The sequence below is a fragment of the Eptatretus burgeri genome, chromosome 10 (assembly GCF_056783735.1).
Source record: "Eptatretus burgeri isolate ZD-2024b chromosome 10, Ebu_testis_v1, whole genome shotgun sequence".
In the NCBI taxonomy this organism is placed as follows: domain Eukaryota; kingdom Metazoa; phylum Chordata; class Myxini; order Myxiniformes; family Myxinidae; genus Eptatretus; species Eptatretus burgeri.
This window is the reverse complement of record NC_140970.1, coordinates 80,873,945-80,899,944: the sequence shown is the minus strand read 5'-3', so window position 1 is coordinate 80,899,944 and position 26,000 is coordinate 80,873,945. Positions and strand designations below refer to the sequence as shown.

Genomic DNA, 26,000 nt, shown 5'->3' with positions numbered 1-26,000 from the left:
TCAGATTAATAAATCTCTTTTGTTCACCCTTACTCACCTGAAATTTTAGTCCACCTTATCAGGAGCTGAGGCCACTTCCATGACAATGAATTTGACCGCTCCACTGAAAATGAGGCAAAAAAACCCACCAAATTTATGGGACTCATGTTGATGAGACTGAGATCCATCTCAATACAGAACTCATGTTGATGAGACTCAGATACATCTCAATACAGGACTCATGTTGATGAGACTGAGATACATCTCAATACAGGACTCATGTTGGTGAGACTCAGATACATCTCAATACAGGATTAATGTTCATGAGACTGAGATACATCTCAATATAGAACTCATGTTGATGAGACTGAGATACATCTCAATACAGGACTCATGTTGATGAGACTGAGGTACATCTCAATACTGGACTCATGTTGATGAGACTGAGATACATCTCAATGCAGGATTCATGTTGATGAGATTGAGATACATCTCAATGCAGGACTCATGTTGACAAGATTGAGATACATCTCAATACAGGACTCATGTTGATGAGACTGAGATACATCTCAATACTGGACTCATGTTGATGAGAGTGAGGTACATCTGAATATTGGACTCATGTTGATGAGATTGAGATACATCTCAATGTAGGACTCATGTTGATGAGATTGAGATACATCTCAATGCAGGACTCATGTTGATGAGACTGAGATACATCTCAATACAGGACTCATGTTGATGAGACTGAGATACATCTCAATGTAGGACTCATGTTGATGAGATTGAGACACATCTCAATGCAGGACTCATGGTGATGAGATTGAGATACATCTCAATACAGGACTCATGTTGATGAGATTGAGATACATCTCAATACAGGACTCATGTTGATGAGATTGAGATGCATCTCAATACAGGACTCATGTTGATGAGACTGAGATACATCTCAATACAGGACTCATGTTGATGAGACTGAGATACATCTCAATACAGGACTCATGTTGATGAGATTGAGATACATCTCAATGCAGGACTCATGTTGATGAGATTGAGATACATCTCAATACAGGACTCATGTTGATGAGATTGAGATACATCTCAATACAGGACTCATGTTGATGAGATTGAGATACATCTCAATACAGGACTCATGTTGATGAGACTGAGATACATCTCAATACAGGACTCATGTTCATGAGACTGAGATACATCTCAATATAGGACTCATGTTGATGAGATTGAGATACATCTCAATATAGGACTCATGTTAATGAGATTGAGATACATCTCAATGTAGGACTCATGTTGATGAGACTGAGATACATCTCAATACAGGACTCATGTTGATGAGATTGAGATACATCTCAATATAGGACTCATGTTGATGAGATTGAGATACATCTCAATATAGGACTCATGTTGATGAGACTGAGATACATCTCAATGTAGGACTCATGTTGATGAGACTGAGATACATCTCAATACAGGACTCATGTTGATGAGACTGAGATACATCTCAATGCAGGACTCATGTTGATGAGACTGAGATACATCTCAATGCAGGTCTCATGTTGATGAGATTGAGATGCATCTCAATACAGGACTCATGTTGATGAGACTGAGATACATCTCAATACAGGACTCATGTTGATGAGACTGAGATACATCTCAATATAGGACTCATGTTGATGAGACTGAGATACATCTCAATACAGGACTCATGTTGATGAGATTGAGATACATCTCAATACAGGACTCATGTTGATGAGATTGAGATACATCTCAATACAGGACTCATGTTGATGAGATTGAGATACATCTCAATACAGGACTCATGTTGATGAGATTGAGATACATCTCAATATAGGACTCATGTTGATGAGATTGAGATACATCTCAATATCGGACTCATGTTGATGAGACTGAGATACATCTCAATGTAGGACTCATCTTGATGAGACTGAGATACATCTCAATACAGGACTCATGTTGATGAGACTGAGATACATCTCAATGCAGGACTCATGTTGATGAGACAGATACATCTCAATACAGGTCTCATGTTGATGAGATTGAGATGCATCTCAATACAGGACTCATGTTGATGAGACTGAGATACATCTCAATACAGGACTCTTGTTGATGAGACTGAGATACATCTCAATACAGGACTCATGTTGATGAGATTGAGATACATCTCAATATAGGACTCATGTTGATGAGATAGAGATACATCTCAATACAGGACTCATGTTGATGAGACTGAGATACATCTCAATACAGGACTCATTTGATGAGTTTGAGATACATCTCAATATAGGAATCATGTTGATGAGATTGAGATACATCTCAATATAGGACTCATGTTGATGAGATTGAGATGCATCTCAATACAGGACTCATGTTGATGAGACGGAGATACATCTCAATACAGGACTCATGTTGATGAGACTGAGATACATCTCAATATAGGACTCATGTTGATGAGACTGAGATACATCTCAATACAGGACTCATGTTGATGAGATTGAGATACATCTCAATACAGGACTCATGTTGATGAGATTGAGATACATCTCAATACAGGACTCATGTTGATGAGATTGAGATACATCTCAATGCAGGACTCATGTTGATGAGATTGAGATACATCTCAATATAGGACTCATGTTGATGAGATTGAGATACATCTCAATATCGGACTCATGTTGATGAGACTGAGATACATCTCAATGTAGGACTCATGTTGATGAGACTGAGATACATCTCAATACAGGACTCATGTTGATGAGACTGAGATACATCTCAATGCAGGACTCATGTTGATGAGACAGATACATCTCAATACAGGTCTCATGTTGATGAGATTGAGATGCATCTCAATACAGGACTCATGTTGATGAGACTGAGATACATCTCAATACAGGACTCATGTTGATGAGACTGAGATACATCTCAATACAGGACTCATGTTGATGAGATTGAGATACATCTCAATATAGGACTCATGTTGATGAGATAGAGATACATCTCAATATAGGACTCATGTTGATGAGACTGAGATACATCTCAATACAGGACTCATTTGATGAGTTTGAGATACATCTCAATATAGGACTCATGTTGATGAGATTGAGATACATCTCAATATAGGACTCATGTTGATGAGATTGAGATACATCTCAATACAGGACTCATGTTGATGAGACTGAGATACATCTCAATACAGGACTCATGTTGATGAGACTGAGATACATCTCAATGCAGGACTCATGTTGATGAGACTGAGATACATCTCAATACAGGACTCATGTTGATGAGACTGAGGTACATCTCAATAATGGACTCATGTTGATGAGACTGAGATACATCTCAATGCAGGATTCATGTTGATGAGATTGAGATACATCTCAATGCAGGACTCATGTTGATGAGATTGAGATACATCTCAACACAGGACTCATGTTGATGAGACTGAGATACATCTCAATACTGGACTCATGTTGATGAGAGTGAGGTAGATCTCAATATTGGACTCATGTTAATGAGATTGAGATACATCTCAATGTAGGACTCATGTTGATGAGATTGAGATACATCTCAATACAGGACTCATGTTAATGAGATTGAGATACATCTCAATATAGGACTCATGTTGATGAGATTGAGATACATCTCAATATAGGACTCATATTGATGAGACTGAGATACATCTCAATACATGACTCATGTTGATGAGATTGAGATACATCTCAATATAGGACTCATGTTGATGAGATTGAGGTACATCTCAATATAGGACTCATGTTGATGAGACTGAGATACATCTCAATGTAGGACTCATGTTGATGAGATTGAGATACATCTCAATATAGGACTCATGTTGATGAGACTGAGATACATCTCAATAGAGGAGTCATGTTGCTGAGACTCCATCTTCAGGATGTTATTTCCATGGGGGAAGGGTAAGGCCACGGGAAGGATGAGGGATAAAATCCCTTTTTGATTCCTCATGGTTCTTAAGGAAGGTGTTCTGATCTCGCTCCAAAAGAAACTCAGAGGGAGTAGATCATTCCCGAATCTTCACAGAAAAATGGGGGAAAGATTCAATCTCAGAACGGTGGGAGCGTTTTTCAGCTTCGACAAGAAGGTCGTGACTGCTCACCACTCGGATGAGTAACTCGACTGCACGTCTTATGTGTCCTAAACGCGGACGTCGGAGGAGACACTTCCTTTCGATCCCAACGTTGTGTTTTCTTTCCTTTTCCCGCTTTCTCACCTTCCCTCCATTCAGTGTCTCACCGAGCCCGCGTGAGTTTCCCTCGTTGCGGACTTCCTCGTGCAATCTCCTCAAAGAAACATTTGAATTACTTTTCTTTATTTATCTTCCAACAACCTCAAAAGTTGTTAAAATCACAACTCAAATCAGAAATTTAATTCCTTGAAGGTATTCTCACCCCATTCCTTCCTCTCGATCAAACTACCTCCGTTTACAAATTAATGTAGGTTCGTCGTGTTTGTCGTTTAAAATGACGACACAGCTCAAATATCAGCATTTCGACGTTTGTCTGTTGTTCTTATTTATTGAATTCGAGTCATCAATGAACGCAACTGAGCGAGGGGCGTGGCTTATCGGTTTCCAGGAAGCCCACTCGGCCTTGACGACAACCAGAGGGTGAGAGGGATTGACAAACGTAAGTGAGCGAGGGGCGTGGCTTACCGGTTTCCAGGAAGCCCACGCGGCCTTGACGACAACCAGAGGGTGGGTCCAACTCCCAAAGCCAAAGCAGACACCAACGGCTTGCGAGTACGGAGACCATAACTTGGGAACCACTTGTCCGATTAATTTCAAACCTTGAAAACGCACATCCTCGGGTCCCAGCAATATACCTGGGAAGTTTCAAGTAGATCGGACCAGTGGTTGTCGAGAAACAGCGGTCGCAGACAAACATGCCACAGACAAACATGCACACAGACAAACATGCCCACAGACAAACATGCACACAGACAAACATGCACACAGAGATCTTACGTTCAATGAAAAAAGTGGGTGGGACAATCGATATGTTATCCCCCCCCTTGATAAAAAGTTGGGGGGGGGGAGGACATGTCCCCCACCAATCGACGTCCATATTCCATTGTATTGAAAAGAAAAGAAAAGAAACAAAAGAGATGGTTCCACTGGGGATCGAACTCAGGACCTTCTGCGTGTAAAGCAGATGTGATAACCACTACACTATAGAACCAACTGACAGTGGAGTTTCTGTGTTATCTATCTATAATTCCAGTAATGTGTGTGTGTGTGTGTGTGTGTGTGTGTGTGTGTGTGTGTGTGTGTGTGTGTGTGTGTGTGTGTGTGTGTGTGTGTGTGTGTGTGTGTGTGTGTGTGTGTGTGCGCGCGCGACCGCCGTTTCCCGACAACCACTGGTCCGATGTAATTGAAACTTGCCAGGATTATTGCTGGGGACCCGAGGATGTGCCTTTTCAAGGTTTTATGTTAATCGGACAAGCGGTTCCCACGTCACGGCCATTTATTTGCCAACCAATGACAGGACACGGTGCTATGACATCACGAATGACGTCAAAAAATTTTTTTTTGCACGATTGACGTCACAATTCTTTTCTTCTTCGTTTGATATGATGTCACAATTGACACTGGGGACCTGACTGTGTGCCTTTTCAAGGTTTGATATCGTTCTTCATCCGTTTCAGCTGTTTCTCAAGTGTTTCCCAAGGTTTGAATTAATTGTTCAAATTATTAATTAATCCCAAGGTTTGAATTTTTCCCAAGGGAAACAGCTGTTTCCCAAGGGTTTGAAAGCTGTTTTTTCCCAAGGTTTGAATTAATTGTTGTGCTTGGTAGACATTTGTGAATACATTTGCAGAGAGAAGGGGGAGAGAGGAGGGGAGAGAGAGGGGGGCAAGAGAGGGAGGGCATCACAATTCAAGAGAGGGGGAGAGAGGAGTGGCGAGGAGGGGCGAGAGGGGGTGTGAGAGTGGGGGCGAGAGAGAGGGGCGAGTGAGGAGGCGGGAGAGAGGGAGGTAAGATAGGGGGCGAGAGGGGGGGCGAGAGAGAGGAGGCGTCACAATTCTTCTTCTTCTTTGTTTGATGACGTTACAATTGACGCTGGGGACCTGAGTATGTGCCTTTTCAAGGTTTGATATCGTTCTTCATCCATTTCAGCTGCTTCCCAAGTGTTTCCCAAGGTTTGAAGCTGTTTTTTTCCCAACGTTTGAATTAGTTGTTCAAATTATTAATTGATCCCAAGGTTTGAATTTTCCCATGGGAAACAGCTGCTTCCCAAGGGTTTGAAAGCTGTTTTTTTCCAATGTTTGAATTAATTGTTCAAGTTATGAATTAATCCCAAGGTTTAAATTTTCCCAAGGGAAACAGCTGTTTGAATTTTTTTTTATTTTCTTATTTTTGCATGTACGGCCACACATGAAAGGGCACGCACGTACGGGTCTGTGGGTCTGTGTGTTTGTCTGCGACCGCTGTTTCTCGACAACCACTGGTCCGATCTAATTGAAACTTGCCACGTATATTGCTGGGGCCCTGTGGATGTGCCTTTTCAAGGATTGATATTAATCGGCCAAGTGGTTCCCAAGTTACGGCCATTTATTTGCCAACTAATGACAGGACACGGTGCTATGAAGAGAGAATTGACGTCACACTTGTTGTTTTTTTATTATTATCATTTTTTTTGCACGTACGGGCCCGCACTAGTATTGGTGATGACTGGATGTTTGACATTTGAAACGATGCTGACAAGGCATTACAAAATGTCTTCATGATCTCACTGTTGTGGCCAATGAAAACAACTTTCTCTCCTTGGATCCAAATGTCTGTTTTTGTTGCGGAGAGAAAATGAAGTTATACACAAACCTTGTTCAGTTTTTCCAGCAACCTTAACTCTTCAAGACTCAGATTAATAAATCTCTTTTGTTCACCCTTACTCACCTGAAATTTTAGTCCACCTTATCAGGAGCTGAGGCCACTTCCATGACAATGAATTTGACCGCTCCACTGAAAATGAGGCAAAAAAAACCCACCAAATTTATGGGACTCATGTTGATGAGACTGAGATACATCTCAATACAGGACTCATGTTGATGAGACTGAGATACATCTCAATATAGGACTCATGTTGATGAGACTGAGATACATCTCAATACAGGACTCATGTTCATGAGACTGAGATACATCTCAATATCGGACTCATGTTGATGAGATTGAGATACATCTCAATATAGGACTCATGTTGATGAGATTGAGATACATCTCAATATAGGACTCATGTTGATGAGATTGAGATACATCTCAATATAGGACTCATGTTGATGAGATTGAGATACATCTCAATATAGGACTCATGTTGATGAGATAGAGATACATCTCAATATAGGACTCATGTTGATGAGACTGAGATACATCTCAATACAGGACTCATTTTGATGAGACTGAGATACATCTCAATACAGGACTCATGTTGATGAGACTGAGATACATCTCAATACAGGACTCATGTTGATGAGACTGAGGTACATCTCAATACTGGACTCATGTTGATGAGACTGAGATACATCTCAATACTGGACTCATGTTGATGAGATTGAGATACATCTCAATGCAGGACTCATGTTGATGAGATTGAGATACATCTCAATACTGGACTGATGTTGATGAGAGTGAGGTACATCTCAATATTGGACTCATGTTGATGAGACTGAGATACATCTCAATACTGGACTGATATTGATGAGAGTGAGGTACATCTCAATACAGGACTCATGTTGATGAGATTGAGATACATCTCAATACAGGACTCATGTTGATGAGATTGAGATACATCTCAATACAGGACTCATGATGATGAGACTGAGATACATCTCAATACAGGACTCATGTTGATGAGATTGAGATACATCTCAATACAGGACTCATGTTGATGAGATTGAGATACATCTCAATACAGGACTCATGTTGATGAGATTGAGATACATCTCAATACAGGACTCATGTTGATGAGACTGAGATACATCTCAATACAGGACTCATGTTGATGAGACTGAGATACATCTCAATATAGGACTCATGTTGATGACATTGAGATACATCTCAATATAGGACTCATGTTGATGAGATTGAGATACATCTCAATGTAGGACTCATGTTGATGAGATTGAGATACATCTCAACATAGGACTCATGTTGATGAGATTGAGATACATCTCAATACAGGACTCATGTTGATGAGACTGAGATACATCTCAATACAGGACTCATGTTGATGAGACTGAGATACATCTCAATACATGACTCATGTTGATGAGATTGAGATACATCTCAATATAGGACTCATGTTGATGAGACTGAGATACATCTCAATACAGGACTCATGTTGATGAGATTGAGATTCATCTCAATATAGGACTCATGTTCATGAGACTGAGATACATCTCAATACAGGACTCATGTTGATGAGACTGAGATACATCTCAATGCAGGACTCATGTTGATGAGATTGAGATACATCTCAATACAGGACTCATGTTGATGAGACTGAGATACATCTCAATACAGGACTCATGTTGATGAGACTGAGATACATCTCAATACAGGACTCATGTTGATGAGACTGAGATACATCTCAATACAGGACTCATGTTGATGAGACTGAGATACATCTCAATACATGACTCATGTTGATGAGATTGAGATACATCTCAATATAGGACTCATGTTGATGAGACTGAGATACATCTCAATACAGGACTCATGTTGATGAGATTGAGATTCATCTCAATATAGGACTCATGTTCATGAGACTGAGATACATCTCAATACAGGACTCATGTTGATGAGACTGAGATACATCTCAATGCAGGACTCATGTTGATGAGATTGAGATACATCTCAATACAGGACTCATGTTGATGAGACTGAGATACATCTCAATACAGGACTCATGTTGATGAGACTGAGATACATCTCAATACAGGACTCATGTTGATGAGACTGAGATACATCTCAATACAGGACTCATGTTGATGAGATTGAGATCCATCTCAATGCAGGACTCATGTTGATGAGACTGAGATACATCTCAATACAGGACTCATGTTGATGAGACTGAGATCCATCTCAATGCAGGACTCATGTTGCTGAGACTCCATCTTCAGGATGTTATTTCCATGGGGGAAGGGAAAGGCCACGGGAAGGATGAGGGATAAAATCCCTTTTTGATTCCTCATGTTTCTTAAGGAAGGTGTTCTGATCTCACTCCAAAAGAAACTCAGAGGGAGTAGATCATTCCTGAATCTTCACAGAAAAATGGGGGAAAGGTTCAATCTCAGAACGGTGGGAGCGTTTTAACAGCTTCGACAAGAAGGTCGTGACTGCTCACCACTCGGACGAGTAACTCGACTGCACGTCGTATGTGTCCTAAACGCGGACGTCGGAGGAGACACTTCCTTTCGATCCCAACGTTGTGTTTTCTTTCCTTTTCCCGCTTTCTCACCTTCCCTCCATTCAGTGTCTCACCGAGCCCGCGTGAGTTTCCCTCGTTGCGGACTTCCTCGTGCAATCTCCTCAAAGAAACATTTGAATTACTTTTCTTTCTTTATCTTCCAACAACCTCAAAAGCTGTTAAAATCACAACTCAAATCAGCAATTTAATTCCTCGAAGGTATTCTCACCCCATTCCTTCCTCTCGATCAAACTACCTCCGTTTACAAATTAATGTAGGTTCGTCGTGTTTGTCGTTTAAAATGACGACACAGCTCAAATATCAGCATTTCGACGTTTGTATGTTGTTATAATTTATTTGATTCGAGTCATCAATGAACGCAACTGAGCGAGGGGCGTGGCTTATCGGTTTCCAGGAAGCCCACGCGGCATTAACGACAACCAGAGGGTGGGTCCAACTCCCAAAGCCAAAGCAGACACGAACGGATTGCGAGTACGGAGACCATAACTTGGGAACCACTTGTCCGATTAATTTCAAACCTTGAAAACGCACATCCTCGGGTCCCAGCAATATACCTGGGAAGTTTCAAGTAGATCGGACCAGTGGTTGTCGAGAAACAGCGGTCGCAGACAAACATGCCACAGACAAACATGCACACAGACAAACATGCCCACAGACAAACATGCACACAGACAAACATGCACACAGAGATCTTACGTTCAATGAAAAAAGTGGGTGGGACAATCGATATGTTATCCCCCCCTTGATAAAAAGTTGGGGGGGGGGGAGGACATGTCCCCCACCAATCGACGTCCATATGCCATTGTATTGAAAAGAAAAGAAAAGAAACGAAAGAGATGGTTCCACTGGGGATCGAACCCAGGACCTTCTGCATGTAAAGCAGATGTGATAACCACTACACTATAGAACCAACTGACAGTAGAGTTTCTGTGTTATCTATCTATAATTCCAGTAATGTGTGTGTATGTGTGTGTGTGTGTGTGTGTGTGTGTGTGTGTGTGTGTGTGTGTGTGTGTGTGTGTGTGTGTGTGTGTGTGTGTGTGTGTGTGTGCGACCGCCGTTTCCCGACAACCACTGGTCCGATGTAATTGAAACTTGCCAGGATTATTGCTGGGGACCCGAGGATGTGCCTTTTCAAGGTTTTATGTTAATCGGACAAGCGGTTCCCAAGTCACGGCCATTTATTTGCCAACCAATGACAGGACACGGTGCTATGACATCACGAATGACGTCAAAAAATTTTTTTGCACGATTGACGTCACAATTCTTTTCTTCTTCGTTTGATATGATGTCACAATTGACACTGGGGACCTGACTGTGTGCCTTTTCAAGGTTTGATATCGTTCTTCATCCGTTTCAGCTGTTTCTCAAGTGTTTCCCAAGGTTTGAATTAATTGTTCAAATTATTAATTAATCCCAAGGTTTGAATTTTTCCCAAGGGAAACAGCTGTTTCCCAAGGGTTTGAAAGCTGTTTTTTCCCAAGGTTTGAATTAATTGTTGTGCTTGGTAGACATTTGTGAATACATTTGCAGAGAGAAGGGGGAGAGAGGAGGGGAGAGAGAGGGGGGCAAGAGAGGGAGGGCATCACAATTCAAGAGAGGGGGAGAGAGGAGTGGCGAGGAGGGGCGAGAGGGGTGTGAGAGTGGGGGCGAGAGAGAGGGGCGAGAGAGGAGGGGGGAGAGAGGGAGGTAAGATAGGGGGCGAGAGGGGGGGCGAGAGAGAGGAGGCGTCACAATTCTTCTTCTTCTTTGTTTGATATGACGTTACAATTGACGCTGGGGACCTGAGTATGTGCCTTTTCAAGGTTTGATATCGTTCTTCATCCATTTCAGCTGCTTCCCAAGTGTTTCCCAAGGTTTGAAGCTGTTTTTTTCCCAACGTTTGAATTAGTTGTTCAAATTATTAATTGATCCCAAGGTTTGAATTTTCCCATGGGAAACAGCTGCTTCCCAAGGGTTTGAAAGCTGTTTTTTTCCAATGTTTGAATTAATTGTTCAAGTTATGAATTAATCCCAAGGGTTAAATTTTCCCAAGGGAAACAGCTGTTTGAATTTTTTTTTATTTTCTTATTTTTGCATGTACGGCCACATATGAAAGGGCACGCACGTACGGGTCTGTGGGTCTGTGTGTTTGTCTGCGACCGCTGTTTCTCGACAACCACTGGTCCGATCTAATTGAAACTTGTCACGTATATTGCTGGGGCCCTGTGGAAGTGCCTTTTCAAGGATTGATATTAATCGGCCAAGTGGTTCCCAAGTTACGGCCATTTATTTGCCAACTAATGACAGGACACGGTGCTCTGAAGAGAGAATTGACGTCACACTTGTTGTTTTTTTATTATTATCATTTTTGTTGCACGTACGGGCCCGCACTAGTATTGGTGATGACTGGATGTTTGACATTTGAAACGATGCTGACAAGGCATTACAAAATGTCTTCATGATCTCACTGTTGTGGCCAATGAAAACAACTTTCTCTCTTTGGATCCAAATGTCTGTTTTTGTTGCGGAGAGAAAATGAAGTTATACACAAACCTTGTTCAATTTTTCCAGCAACCTTAACTCTTCAAGACTCAGATTAATAAATCTCTTTTGTTCACCCTTATTAACCTGAAATTTTAGTCCACCTTATCAGGAGCTGAGGCCACTTCCATGACAATGAATTTAACCGCTCCACTGAAAATGAGGCAAAAAAAACCCACCAAATTTATGGGACTCATGTTGATGAGACTGAGATACATCTCAATACAGGACTCATGTTGATGAGACTGAGATACATCTCAATATAGGACTCATGTTGATGAGACTGAGATACATCTCAATACAGGACTCATGTTCATGAGACTGAGATACATCTCAATATCGGACTCATGTTGATGAGATTGAGATACATCTCAATATCGGACTCATGTTGATGAGATTGAGATACATCTCAATATAGGACTCATGTTGATGAGATTGAGACACATCTCAATATAGGACTCATGTTGATGAGATTGAGATACATCTCAATGCAGGACTCATGTTGATGAGACAGATACATCTCAATACAGGTCTCATGTTGATGAGATTGAGATGCATCTCAATACAGGACTCATGTTGATGAGACTGAGATACATCTCAATACAGGACTCTTGTTGATGAGACTGAGATACATCTCAATACAGGACTCATGTTGATGAGATTGAGATACATCTCAATATAGGACTCATGTTGATGAGATAGAGATACATCTCAATACAGGACTCATGTTGATGAGACTGAGATACATCTCAATACAGGACTCATTTGATGAGTTTGAGATACATCTCAATATAGGACTCATGTTGATGAGATTGAGATACATCTCAACACAGGACTCATGTTAATGAGATTGAGATACATCTCAATATAGGACTCATGTTGATGAGATTGAGATACATCTCAATATAGGACTCATATTGATGAGACTGAGATACATCTCAATACATGACTCATGTTGATGAGACTGAGATACATCTCAATACAGGACTCATGTTCATGAGACTGAGATACATCTCAATATAGGACTCATGTTGATGAGACTGAGATACATCTCAATACAGGACTCATTTTGATGAGACTGAGATACATCTCAATACAGGACTCATGTTGATGAGACTGAGATACATCTCAATACAGGACTCATGTTGATGAGACTGAGGTACATCTCAATACTGGACTCATGTTGATGAGACTGAGATACATCTCAATACTGGACTCATGTTGATGAGATTGAGATACATCTCAATGCAGGACTCATGTTGATGAGATTGAGATACATCTCAATACTGGACTGATGTTGATGAGAGTGAGGTACATCTCAATATTGGACTCATGTTGATGAGACTGAGATACATCTCAATACTGGACTGATATTGATGAGAGTGAGGTACATCTCAATACAGGACTCATGTTGATGAGATTGAGATACATCTCAATACAGGACTCATGTTGATGAGATTGAGATACATCTCAATACAGGACTCATGTTGATGAGACTGAGATACATCTCAATACAGGACTCATGTTGATGAGATTGAGATACATCTCAATACAGGACTCATGTTGATGAGATTGAGATACATCTCAATACAGGACTCATGTTGATGAGATTGAGATACATCTCAATACAGGACTCATGTTGATGAGACTGAGATACATCTCAATACAGGACTCATGTTGATGAGACTGAGATACATCTCAATACATGACTCATGTTGATGAGATTGAGATACATCTCAATATAGGACTCATGTTGATGAGACTGAGATACATCTCAATACAGGACTCATGTTGATGAGATTGAGATTCATCTCAATATAGGACTCATGTTCATGAGACTGAGATACATCTCAATACAGGACTCATGTTGATGAGACTGAGATACATCTCAATGCAGGACTCATGTTGATGAGATTGAGATACATCTCAATACAGGACTCATGTTGATGAGACTGAGATACATCTCAATACAGGACTCATGTTGATGAGACTGAGATACATCTCAATACAGGACTCATATTGATGAGACTGAGATACATCTCAATACAGGACTCATGTTGATGAGACTGAGATACATCTCAATACAGGACTCATGTTGATGAGATTGAGATACATCTCAATACAGGACTCATGTTGATGAGATTGAGATACATCTCAATACAGGACTAATGTTGATGAGATTGAGATACATCTCAATGCAGGACTAATGTTGATGAGATTGAGATACATCTCAATACAGGACTCATGTTGATGAGATTGAGATACATCTCAATACAGGACTCATGTTGATGAAATTGAGATACATCTCAATACAGGACTCATGTTGATGAGATTGAGATACATCTCAATATAGGACTCATGTTAATGAGATTGAGATACATCTCAATGTAGGACTCATGTTGATGAGACTCAGATACATCTCAATACAGGACTCATGTTGATGAGATTGAGATACATCTCAATATAGGACTCATGTTGATGAGACTGAGATACATCTCAATGTGGGACTCATGTTGATGAGACTGAGATACATCTCAATGTGGGACTCATGTTGATGAGACTGAGATACATCTCAATGTAGGACTCATGTTGATGAGACTGAGATACATCTCAATACAGGACTCATGTTGATGAGACTGAGATACATCTCAATACAGGACTCATGTTGATGAGATTGAGATACATCTCAATATAGGACTCATTTTGATGAGACTGAGATACATCTCAATACTGGACTCATGTTGATGAGAGTGAGGTAGATCTCAATATTGGACTCATGTTAATGAGATTGAGATACATCTCAATGTTGGACTCATGTTGATGAGATTGAGATACATCTCAATACAGGACTCATGTTAATGAGATTGAGATACATCTCAATATAGGACTCATGTTGATGAGATTGAGATACATCTCAATATAGGACTCATATTGATGAGACTGAGATACATCTCAATACATGACTCATGTTGATGAGATTGAGATACATCTCAATACAGGACTCATGTTGATGAGATTGAGATACATCTCAATACAGGACTCATGTTGATGAGACTGAGATACATCTCAATACAGGACTCATGTTGATGAGACTGAGATACATCTCAATATAGGACTCATGTTGATGAGATTGAGATACATCTCAATACAGGACTCATGTTGATGAGATTGAGATACATCTCAATGTCGGACTCATGTTGATGAGATTGAGATACATCTCAACATAGGACTCATGTTGATGAGATTGAGATACATCTCAATACAGGACTCATGTTGATGAGACTGAGATACATCTCAATACAGGACTCATGTTGATGAGACTGAGATACATCTCAATACATGACTCATGTTGATGAGATTGAGATACATCTCAATATAGGACTCATGTTGATGAGACTGAGATACATCTCAATACAGGACTCATGTTGATGAGATTGAGATTCATCTCAATATAGGACTCATGTTCATGAGACTGAGATACATCTCAATACAGGACTCATGTTGATGAGACTGAGATACATCTCAATGCAGGACTCATGTTGATGAGATTGAGATACATCTCAATACAGGACTCATGTTGATGAGACTGAGATACATCTCAATACAGGACTCATGTTGATGAGACTGAGATACATCTCAATACAGGACTCATGTTGATGAGACTGAGATACATCTCAATACAGGACTCATGTTGATGAGACTGAGATACATCTCAATACAGGACTCATGTTGATGAGATTGAGATACATCTCAATACAGGACTCATGTTGATGAGATTGAGATACATCTCAATACAGGACTAATGTTGATGAGATTGAGATACATCTCAATGCAGGACTAATGTTGATGAGATTGAGATACATCTCAATACAGGACTCATGTTGATGAGATTGAGATACATCTCAATACAGAACTCATGTTGATGAAATTGAGATACATCTCAATACAGGACTCATGTTGATGAGATTGAGATACATCTCAATATAGGACTCATGTTAATGAGATTGAGATACATCTCAATGTAGGACTCATGTTGATGAGACTCAGATACATCTCAATACAGGACTCATGTTGATGAGATTGAGATACATCTCAATATAGGACTCATGTTGATGAGACTGAGATACATCTCAATGTGGGACTCATGTTGATGAGACTGAGATACATCTCAATGTGGGACTCATGTTGATGAGACTGAGATACATCTCAATGTAGGACTCATGTTGATGAGACTGAGATACATCTCAATACAGGACTCATGTTGATGAGACTGAGATACATCTCAATACAGGACTCATGTTGATGAGATTGAGATACATCTCAATATAGGACTCATTTTGATGAGACTGAGATACATCTCAATACAGGACTCATGTTGATGAGACTGAGATACATCTCAATACAGGACTCATGTTGATGAGATTGAGATCCATCTCAATGCAGGACTCATGTTGATGAGACTGAGATACATCTCAATACAGGACTCATGTTGATGAGACTGAGATCCATCTCAATGCAGGACTCATGTTGCTGAGACTCCATCTTCAGGATGTTATTTCCATGGGGGAAGGGTAAGGCCACGGGAAGGATGAGGGATAAAATCCCTTTTTGATTCCTCATGGTTCTTAAGGAAGGTGTTCTGATCTCGCTCCAAAAGAAACTCAGAGGGAGTAGATCATTCCCGAATCTTCACAGAAAAATGGGGGAAAGGTTCAATCTCAGAACGGTGGGAGCGTTTTAACAGCTTCGACAAGAAGGTCGTGACTGCTCACCACTCGGACGAGTAACTCGACTGCACGTCTTATGTGTCCTAAACGCGGACGTCGGAGGAGACACTTCCTTTCGATCCCAACGTTGTGTTTTCTTTCCTTTTCCCGCTTTCTCACCTTCCCTCCATTCAGTGTCTCACCGAGCCCGCGTGAGTTTCCCTCGTTGCGGACTTCCTCGTGCAATCTCCTCAAAGAAACATTTGAATTACTTTTCTTTCTTTATCTTCCAACAACCTCAAAAGCTGTTAAAATCACAACTCATATCAGAAATTTAATTCCTCGAAGGTATTCTCACCCCATTCCTTCCTCTCGATCAAACTACCTCCGTTTACAAATCAATGTAGGTTCGTCGTGTTTGTCGTTTAAAATGACGACACAGCTCAAATATCAGCATTTCGACGTTTGTATGTTGTTATAATTTATTGAGTTCGAGTCATCAATGAACGCAACTGAGCGAGGGGCGTGGCTTATCGGTTTCCAGGAAGCCCACGCGGCATTAACGACAACCAGAGGGTGGGTCCAACTCCCAAAGCCAAAGCAGACACGAACGGATTGCGAGTACGGAGACCATAACTTGGGAACCACTTGTCCGATTAATTTCAAACCTTGAAAACGCACATCCTCGGGTCCCAGCAATATACCTGGGAAGTTTCAAGTAGATCGGACCAGTGGTTGTCGAGAAACAGCGGTCGCAGACAAACATGCCACAGACAAACATGCACACAGACAAACATGCCCACAGACAAACATGCACACAGACAAACATGCACACAGAGATCTTACGTTCAATGAAAAAAGTGGGTGGGACAATCGATATGTTATCCCCCCCTTGATAAAAAGTTGGGGGGGGGGGGAGGACATGTCCCCTACCAATCGACGTCCATATGCCATTGTATTGAAAAGAAAAGAAAAGAAACGAAAGAGATGGTTCCACTGTGGATCGAACCCAGGACCTTCTGCGTGTAAAGCAGATGTGATAACCACTACACTATAGAACCAACTGACAGTAGAGTTTCTGTGTTATCTATCTATAATTCCAGTAATGTGTGTGTATGTGTGTGTGTGTGTGTGTGTGTGTGTGTGTGTGTGTGTGTGTGTGTGTGTGTGTGTGTGTGTGTGTGTGTGTGTGCGACCGCCGTTTCCCGACAACCACTGGTCCGATGTAATTGAAGCTTGCCAGGATTATTGCTGGGGACCCGAGGATGTGCCTTTTCAAGGTTTTATGTTAATCGGACAAGCGGTTCCCAAGTCACGGCCATTTATTTGCCAACCAATGACAGGACACGGTGCTATGACATCACGAATGACGTCAAAAATTTTTTTTGCACGATTGACGTCACAATTCTTTTCTTCTTCGTTTGATATGATGTCACAATTGACACTGGGGACCTGACTGTGTGCCTTTTCAAGGTTTGATATCGTTCTTCATCCGTTTCAGCTGTTTCTCAAGTGTTTCCCAAGGTTTGAATTAATTGTTCAAATTATTAATTAATCCCAAGGTTTGAATTTTTCCCAAGGGAAACAGCTGTTTCCCAAGGGTTTGAAAGCTGTTTTTTCCCAAGGTTTGAATTAATTGTTGTGCTTGGTAGACATTTGTGAATACATTTGCAGAGAGAAGGGGGAGAGAGGAGGGGAGAGAGAGGGGGCAAGAGAGGGAGGGCATCACAATTCAAGAGAGGGGGAGAGAGGAGTGGCGAGGAGGGGCGAGAGGGGTGTGAGAGTGGGGGCGAGAGAGAGGGGCGAGAGAGGAGGGGGGAGAGAGGGAGGTAAGATAGGGGGCGAGAGGGGGGGCGAGAGAGAGGAGGCGTCACAATTCTTCTTCTTCTTTGTTTGATATGACGTTACAATTGACGCTGGGGACCTGAGTATGTGCCTTTTCAAGGTTTGATATCGTTCTTCATCCATTTCAGCTGCTTCCCAAGTGTTTCCCAAGGTTTGAAGCTGTTTTTTTCCCAACGTTTGAATTAGTTGTTCAAATTATTAATTGATCCCAAGGTTTGAATTTTCCCATGGGAAACAGCTGCTTCCCAAGGGTTTGAAAGCTGTTTTTTTCCAATGTTTGAATTAATTGTTCAAGTTATGAATTAATCCCAAGGGTTAAATTTTCCCAAGGGAAACAGCTGTTTGAATTTTTTTTTATTTTCTTATTTTTGCATGTACGGCCACACATGAAAGGGCACGCACGTACGGGTCTGTGGGTCTGTGTGTTTGTCTGCGACCGCTGTTTCTCGACAACCACTGGTCCGATCTAATTGAAACTTGCCACGTATATTGCTGGGGCCCTGTGGAAGTGCCTTTTCAAGGATTGATATTAATCGGCCAAGTGGTTCCCAAGTTACGGCCATTTATTTGCCAACTAATGACAGGACACGGTGCTCTGAAGAGAGAATTGACGTCACACTTGTTGTTTTTTTATTATTATCATTTTTGTTGCACGTACGGGCCCGCACTAGTATTGGTGATGACTTGATGTTTGACATTTGAAACGATGCTGACAAGGCATTACAAAATGTCTTCATGATCTCACTGTTGTGGCCAATGAAAACAACTTTCTCTCCTTGGATCCAAATGTCTGTTTTTGTTGCGGAGAGAAAATGAAGTTATACACAAACCTTGTTCAGTTTTTCCAGCAACCTTAACTCTTCAAGACTCAGATTAATAAATCTCTTTTGTTCACCCTTACTCACCTGAAATTTTAGTCCACCTTATCAGGAGCTGAGGCCACTTCCATGACAATGAATTTGACCGCTCCACTGAAAATGAGGCAAAAAAAACCCACCAAATTTATGGGACTCATGTTGATGAGACTGAGATACATCTCAATACAGGACTCATGTTGATGAGACTGAGATACATCTCAATATAGGACTCATGTTGATGAGACTGAGATACATCTCAATACAGGACTCATGTTCATGAGACTGAGATACATCTCAATATCGGACTCATGTTGATGAGATTGAGATACATCTCAATATCGGACTCATGTTGATGAGATTGAGATACATCTCAATATAGGACTCATGTTGATGAGATTGAGACACATCTCAATATAGGACTCATGTTGATGAGATTGAGATACATCTCAATGCAGGACTCATGTTGATGAGACAGATACATCTCAATACAGGTCTCATTTTGATGAGATTGAGATGCATCTCAATACAGGACTCATGTTGATGAGACTGAGATACATCTCAATACAGGACTCTTGTTGATGAGACTGAGATACATCTCAATACAGGACTCATGTTGATGAGATTGAGATACATCTCAATATAGGACTCATGTTGATGAGATAGAGATACATCTCAATACAGGACTCATGTTGATGAGACTGAGATACATCTCAATACAGGACTCATTTGATGAGTTTGAGATACATCTCAATATAGGACTCATGTTGATGAGATTGAGATACATCTCAATATAGGACTCATGTTGATGAGATTGAGATACATCTCAACACAGGACTCATGTTAATGAGATTGAGATACATCTCAATATAGGACTCATGTTGATGAGATTGAGATACATCTCAATATAGGACTCATATTGATGAGACTGAGATACATCTCAATATAGGACTCATGTTGATGAGACTGAGATACATCTCAATACAGGACTCATGTTCATGAGACTGAGATACATCTCAATATCGGACTCATGTTGATGAGATTGAGATACATCTCAATATAGGACTCATGTTGATGAGATTGAGATACATCTCGATATAGGACTCATGTTGATGAGATTGAGATACATCTCAATATAGGACTCATGTTGATGAGATTGAGATACATCTCAATATAGGACTCATGTTGATGAGATAGAGATACATCTCAATATAGGACTCATGTTGATGAGACTGAGATACATCTCAATACAGGACTCATGTTGATGAGATTGAGATACATCTCAATATAGGACTCATGTTGATGAGATAGAGATACATCTCAATACAGGACTCATGTTGATGAGACTGAGATACATCTCAATACAGGACTCATTTGATGAGTTTGAGATACATCTCAATATAGGACTCATGTTGATGAGATTGAGATACATCTCAATATAGGACTCATGTTGATGAGATTGAGATACATCTCAACACAGGACTCATGTTAATGAGATTGAGATACATCTCAATATAGGACTCATGTTGATGAGATTGAGATACATCTCAATATAGGACTCATATTGATGAGACTGAGATACATCTCAATACATGACTCATGTTGATGAGACTGAGATACATCTCAATACAGGACTCATGTTCATGAGACTGAGATACATCTCAATATAGGACTCATGTTGATGAGATTGAGATACATCTCAATGCAGGACTCATGTTGATGAGACTGAGATACATCTCAATACAGGTCTCATGTTGATGAGATTGAGATGCATCTCAATACAGGACTCATGTTGATGAGACTGAGATACATCTCAATACAGGACTCATGTTGATGAGACTGAGATACATCTCAATATAGGACTCATGTTGATGAGACTGAGATACATCTCAATACAGGACTCATGTTGATGAGATTGAGATACATCTCAATACAGGACTCATGTTGATGAGATTGAGATACATCTCAATACAGGACTCATGTTGATGAGATTGAGATACATCTCAATACAGGACTCATGTTGATGAGATTGAGATACATCTCAATATAGGACTCATGTTGATGAGATTGAGATACATCTCAATATCGGACTCATGTTGATGAGACTGAGATACATCTCAATGTAGGACTCATGTTGATGAGACTGAGATACATCTCAATACAGGACTCATGTTGATGAGATTGAGATACATCTCAATACAGGACTCATGTTGATGAGACTGAGATACATCTCAATACAGGACTCATGTTGATGAGACTGAGATACATCTCAATGCAGGACTCATGTTGATGAGACTGAGATACATCTCAATACAGGACTCATGTTGATGAGACTGAGGTACATCTCAATAATGGACTCATGTTGATGAGACTGAGATACATCTCAATGCAGGATTCATGTTGATGAGATTGAGATACATCTCAATGCAGGACTCATGTTGATGAGACTGAGGTACATCTCAATACTGGACTCATGTTGATGAGACTGAGATACATCTCAATGCAGGACTCATGTTGATGAGATTGAGATACATCTCAATACAGGACTCATGTTGATGAGACTGAGATACATCTCAATACTGGACTCATGTTGATGAGAGTGAGGTAGATCTCAATATTGGACTCATGTTAATGAGATTGAGATACATCTCAATGTAGGACTCATGTTGATGAGATTGAGATACATCTCAATACAGGACTCATGTTAATGAGATTGAGATACATCTCAATATAGGACTCATGTTGATGAGATTGAGATACATCTCAATATAGGACTCATATTGATGAGACTGAGATACATCTCAATACATGACTCATGTTGATGAGATTGAGATACATCTCAATATAGGACTCATGTTGATGAGATTGAGGTACATCTCAATATAGGACTCATGTTGATGAGACTGAGATACATCTCAACGTAGGACTCATGTTGATGAGATTGAGATACATCTCAATATAGGACTCATGTTGATGAGACTGAGATACATCTCAATAGAGGAGTCATGTTGCTGAGACTCCATCTTCAGGATGTTATTTCCATGGGGGAAGGGTAAGGCCACGGGAAGGATGAGGGATAAAATCCCTTTTTGATTCCTCATGGTTCTTAAGGAAGGTGTTCTGATCTCGCTCCAAAAGAAACTCAGAGGGAGTCGATCATTCCCGAATCTTCACAGAAAAATGGGGGAAAGATTCAATCTCAGAACGGTGGGAGCGTTTTTACAGCTTCGACAAGAAGGTCGTGACTGCTCACCACTCGGATGAGTAACTCGACTGCACGTCTTGTGTGTCCTAAACGCGGACGTCGGAGGAGACACTTCCTTTCGATCCCAACGTTGTGTTTTCTTTCCTTTTCCCGCTTTCTCACCTTCCTTCCATTCAGTGTCTCACCGAGCCCGCGTGAGTTTCCCTCGTTGCGGACTTCCTCGTGCAATCTCCTCAAAGAAACATTTGAATTACTTTTCTTTATTTATCTTCCAACAACCTCAAAAGCTGTTAAAATCACAACTCAAATCAGCAACTTAATTCCTCGAAGGTATTCTCACCCCATTCCTTCCTCTCGATCAAACTACCTCCGTTTACAAATTAATGTAGGTTCGTCGTGTTTGTCGTTTAAAATGACGACACAGCTCAAATATCAGCATTTCGACGTTTGTGTGTTGTTCTTATTTATTGAATTCGAGTCATCAATGAACGCAACTGAGCGAGGGGCGTGGCTTATCGGTTTCCAGGAAGCCCACTCGGCCTTGACGACAACCAGAGGGTGAGAGGGATTGACAAACGTCACTGAGCGAGGGGCGTGGCTTACCGGTTTCCAGGAAGCCCACGCGGCCTTGACGACAACCAGAGGGTGGGTCCAACTCCCAAAGCCAAAGCAGACACCAACGGCTTGCGAGTACGGAGACCATAACTTGGGAACCACTTGTCCGATTAATTTCAAACCTTGAAAACGCACATCCTCGGGTCCCAGCAATATACCTGGGAAGTTTCAAGTAGATCGGACCAGTGGTTGTCGAGAAACAGCGGTCGCAGACAAACATGCCACAGACAAACATGCACACAGACAAACATGCCCACAGACAAACATGCACACAGACAAACATGCACACAGAGATCTTACGTTCAATGAAAAAAGTGGGTGGGACAATCGATATGTTATCCCCCCCTTGATAAAAAGTTGGGGGGGGGAGGACATGTCCCCCACTAATCGACGTCCATATTCCATTGTATTGAAAAGAAAAGAAACGAAAGAGATGGTTCCACTGGGGATCAAACCCAGGACCTTCTGCGTGTAAAGCAGATGTGATGACCACTACACGATAGAACCAACTGACAGTAGAGTTTCTGTGTTATCTATCTATAATTCCAGCAATGCGTGTGTGTGTGTGTGTGTGTGTGTGTGTGTGTGTGTGTGTGTGTGTGTGTGTGTGTGTGTGTGTGTCTGTGTGTGTGTGTGTGTGTGTGTGTGTGTGTGTGTGTGTGTGTGTGTGTGTGTGTGTGTGTGTGTGTGTGTGTGTGTGTGTGTGTGTGTGTGTGTGTGCGCGACCGCCGTTTCCCGACAACCACTGGTCCGACGTAATTGAAACTTGCCAGGATTATTGCTGGGGACCCGAGGATGTGCCTTTTCAAGGTTTTATGTTAATCGGACAAGCGGTTCCCAAGTCACGGCCATTTATTTGCCAACCAATGACAGGACACGGTGCTATGACATCACGAATGACATCAAAAAAATTTTTTTTGCACGATTGACGTCACAATTCTTTTCTTCTTCGTTTGATATGATGTCACAATTGACACTGGGGACCTGACTGTGTGCCTTTTCAAGGTTTGGTATCGTTCTTCATCCGTTTCAGCTGTTTCTCAAGTGTTTCCCAAGGTTTGAATTAATTGTTCAAATTATTAATTAATCCCAAGGTTTGAATTTTTCCCAAGGGAAACAGCTGTTTCCCAAGGGTTTGAAAGCTGTTTTTTCCCAAGGTTTAAATTAATTGTTGTGCTTGGTAGACATTTGTGAATACATTTGCAGAGAGAAGGGGGAGAGAGGAGGGGAGAGAGAGGGGGGAAAGAGAGGGAGGGCATCACAATTCAAGAGAGGGGAGAGAGGAGTGGCGAGGGGGGCGAGAGGGGTGTGAGAGTGGGGGCGAGAGAGAGGGGCGAGAGAGGAGGGGGGAGAGAGGGAGGTAAGATAGGGGGCGAGAGGGGGGGCGAGAGAGAGGGGGCGTCACAATTCTTCTTCTTCTTTGTTTGATATGACGTTACAATTGACGCTGGGGACCTGAGTATGTGCCTTTTCAAGGTTTGATATCGTTCTTCATCCATTTCAGCTGCTTCCCAAGCGTTTCCCAAGGTTTGAAGCTATTTTTTTCCCAACGTTTGAATTAGTTGTTCAAATTATTAATTGATCCCAAGGTTTGAATTTTCCCATGGGAAACAGCTGCTTCCCAAGGGTTTGAAAGCTGTTTTTTTCCAATGTTTGAATTAATTGTTCAAATTATTAATTAATCCCAAGGTTTAAATTTTCCCAAGGGAAAGAGCTGTTTGAATTTTTTTATTTTTTTTTCATTTTTGCATGTACGGCCACACATGAACGGGCACGCACGTACGGGTCTGTGGGTCTGTGTGTTTGTCTGCGACCGCTGTTTCTCGACAACCACTGGTCCGATCTACTTGAAACTTCCCAGGTATATTGCTGGGACCCGAGGATGTGCGTTTTCAAGGTTTGAAATTAATCGGACAAGTGGTTCCCAAGTTATGGTCTCCGTACTCGCAATCCGTTCGTGTCTGCTTTGGCTTTGGGAGTTGGACCCACCCTCTGGTTGTCGTCAAGGCCGCGTGGGCTTCCTGGAAACCGATAAGCCACGCCCCTCGCTCAGTTGCGTTCATTGATGACTCGAATTCAATAAATTAGAACAACATACAAACGTCGAAATGCTGATATTTGAGCTGTGTCGTCATTTTAAACGACAAACACGACGAACCTACATTAATTTGTAAACGGAGGTAGTTTGATCGAGAGGAAGGAATGGGGTGAGAATACCTTCGAGGAATTAAATTGCTGATTTGAGTTGTGATTTTAACAGCTTTTGAGGTTGTTGGAAGATAAATAAAGAAAAGTAATTCAAATGTTTCTTTTAGGAGATTGCACGAGGAAGTCCGCAACGAGGGAAACTCACGCGGGCTCGGTGATACACTGAATGGAGGGAAGGTGAGAAAGCGGGAAAAGGAAAGAAAACACAACGTTGGGATCGAAAGGAAGTGTCTCCTCCGACGTCCGCGTTTAGGACACATAAGACGTGCAGTCGAGTTACTCGTCCGAGTGGTGAGCAGTCACGACCTTCTTGTCGAAGCTGTTAAAACGCTCCCACCGTTCTGAGATTGAATCTTTCCCCCATTTTTCTGTGAAGATTCGGGAATGATCTACTCCCTCTGAGTTTCTTTTGGAGCGAGATCAGAACACCTTCCTTAAGAACCATGAGGAATCAAAAACGGGATTTTATCCCTCATCCTTCCTGTGGCCTTATCCTTCCCCCATGGAAATAACATCCTGAAGATGGAGTCTCAGCAACATGAGTCCTGCATTGAGATGTATCTGAGTCTCA

At 41.3% G+C, this 26,000-nt stretch overlaps 4 non-coding genes across 4 annotated transcripts; all 4 read right to left on the bottom strand.

Annotated features, from left to right (window-relative positions):
• Nucleotides 1-5,155: 5,155 nt before the first annotated feature.
• TRNAV-UAC (transfer RNA valine (anticodon UAC)) lies at nt 5,156-5,228 on the bottom strand. The gene has a single exon. It is a non-coding gene; the product is annotated as a tRNA-Val (tRNA).
• A 5,082-nt stretch (nt 5,229-10,310) lies between these two features.
• Nucleotides 10,311-10,383, bottom strand: TRNAV-UAC (transfer RNA valine (anticodon UAC)). Its single transcript has one exon. It is a non-coding gene; the product is annotated as a tRNA-Val (tRNA).
• A 7,307-nt stretch (nt 10,384-17,690) lies between these two features.
• TRNAV-UAC (transfer RNA valine (anticodon UAC)) lies at nt 17,691-17,763 on the bottom strand. The gene has a single exon. It is a non-coding gene; the product is annotated as a tRNA-Val (tRNA).
• Nucleotides 17,764-23,655: 5,892 nt separating this feature from the next.
• TRNAV-UAC (transfer RNA valine (anticodon UAC)) lies at nt 23,656-23,728 on the bottom strand. Its single transcript has one exon. It is a non-coding gene; the product is annotated as a tRNA-Val (tRNA).
• Nucleotides 23,729-26,000: the final 2,272 nt, after the last annotated feature.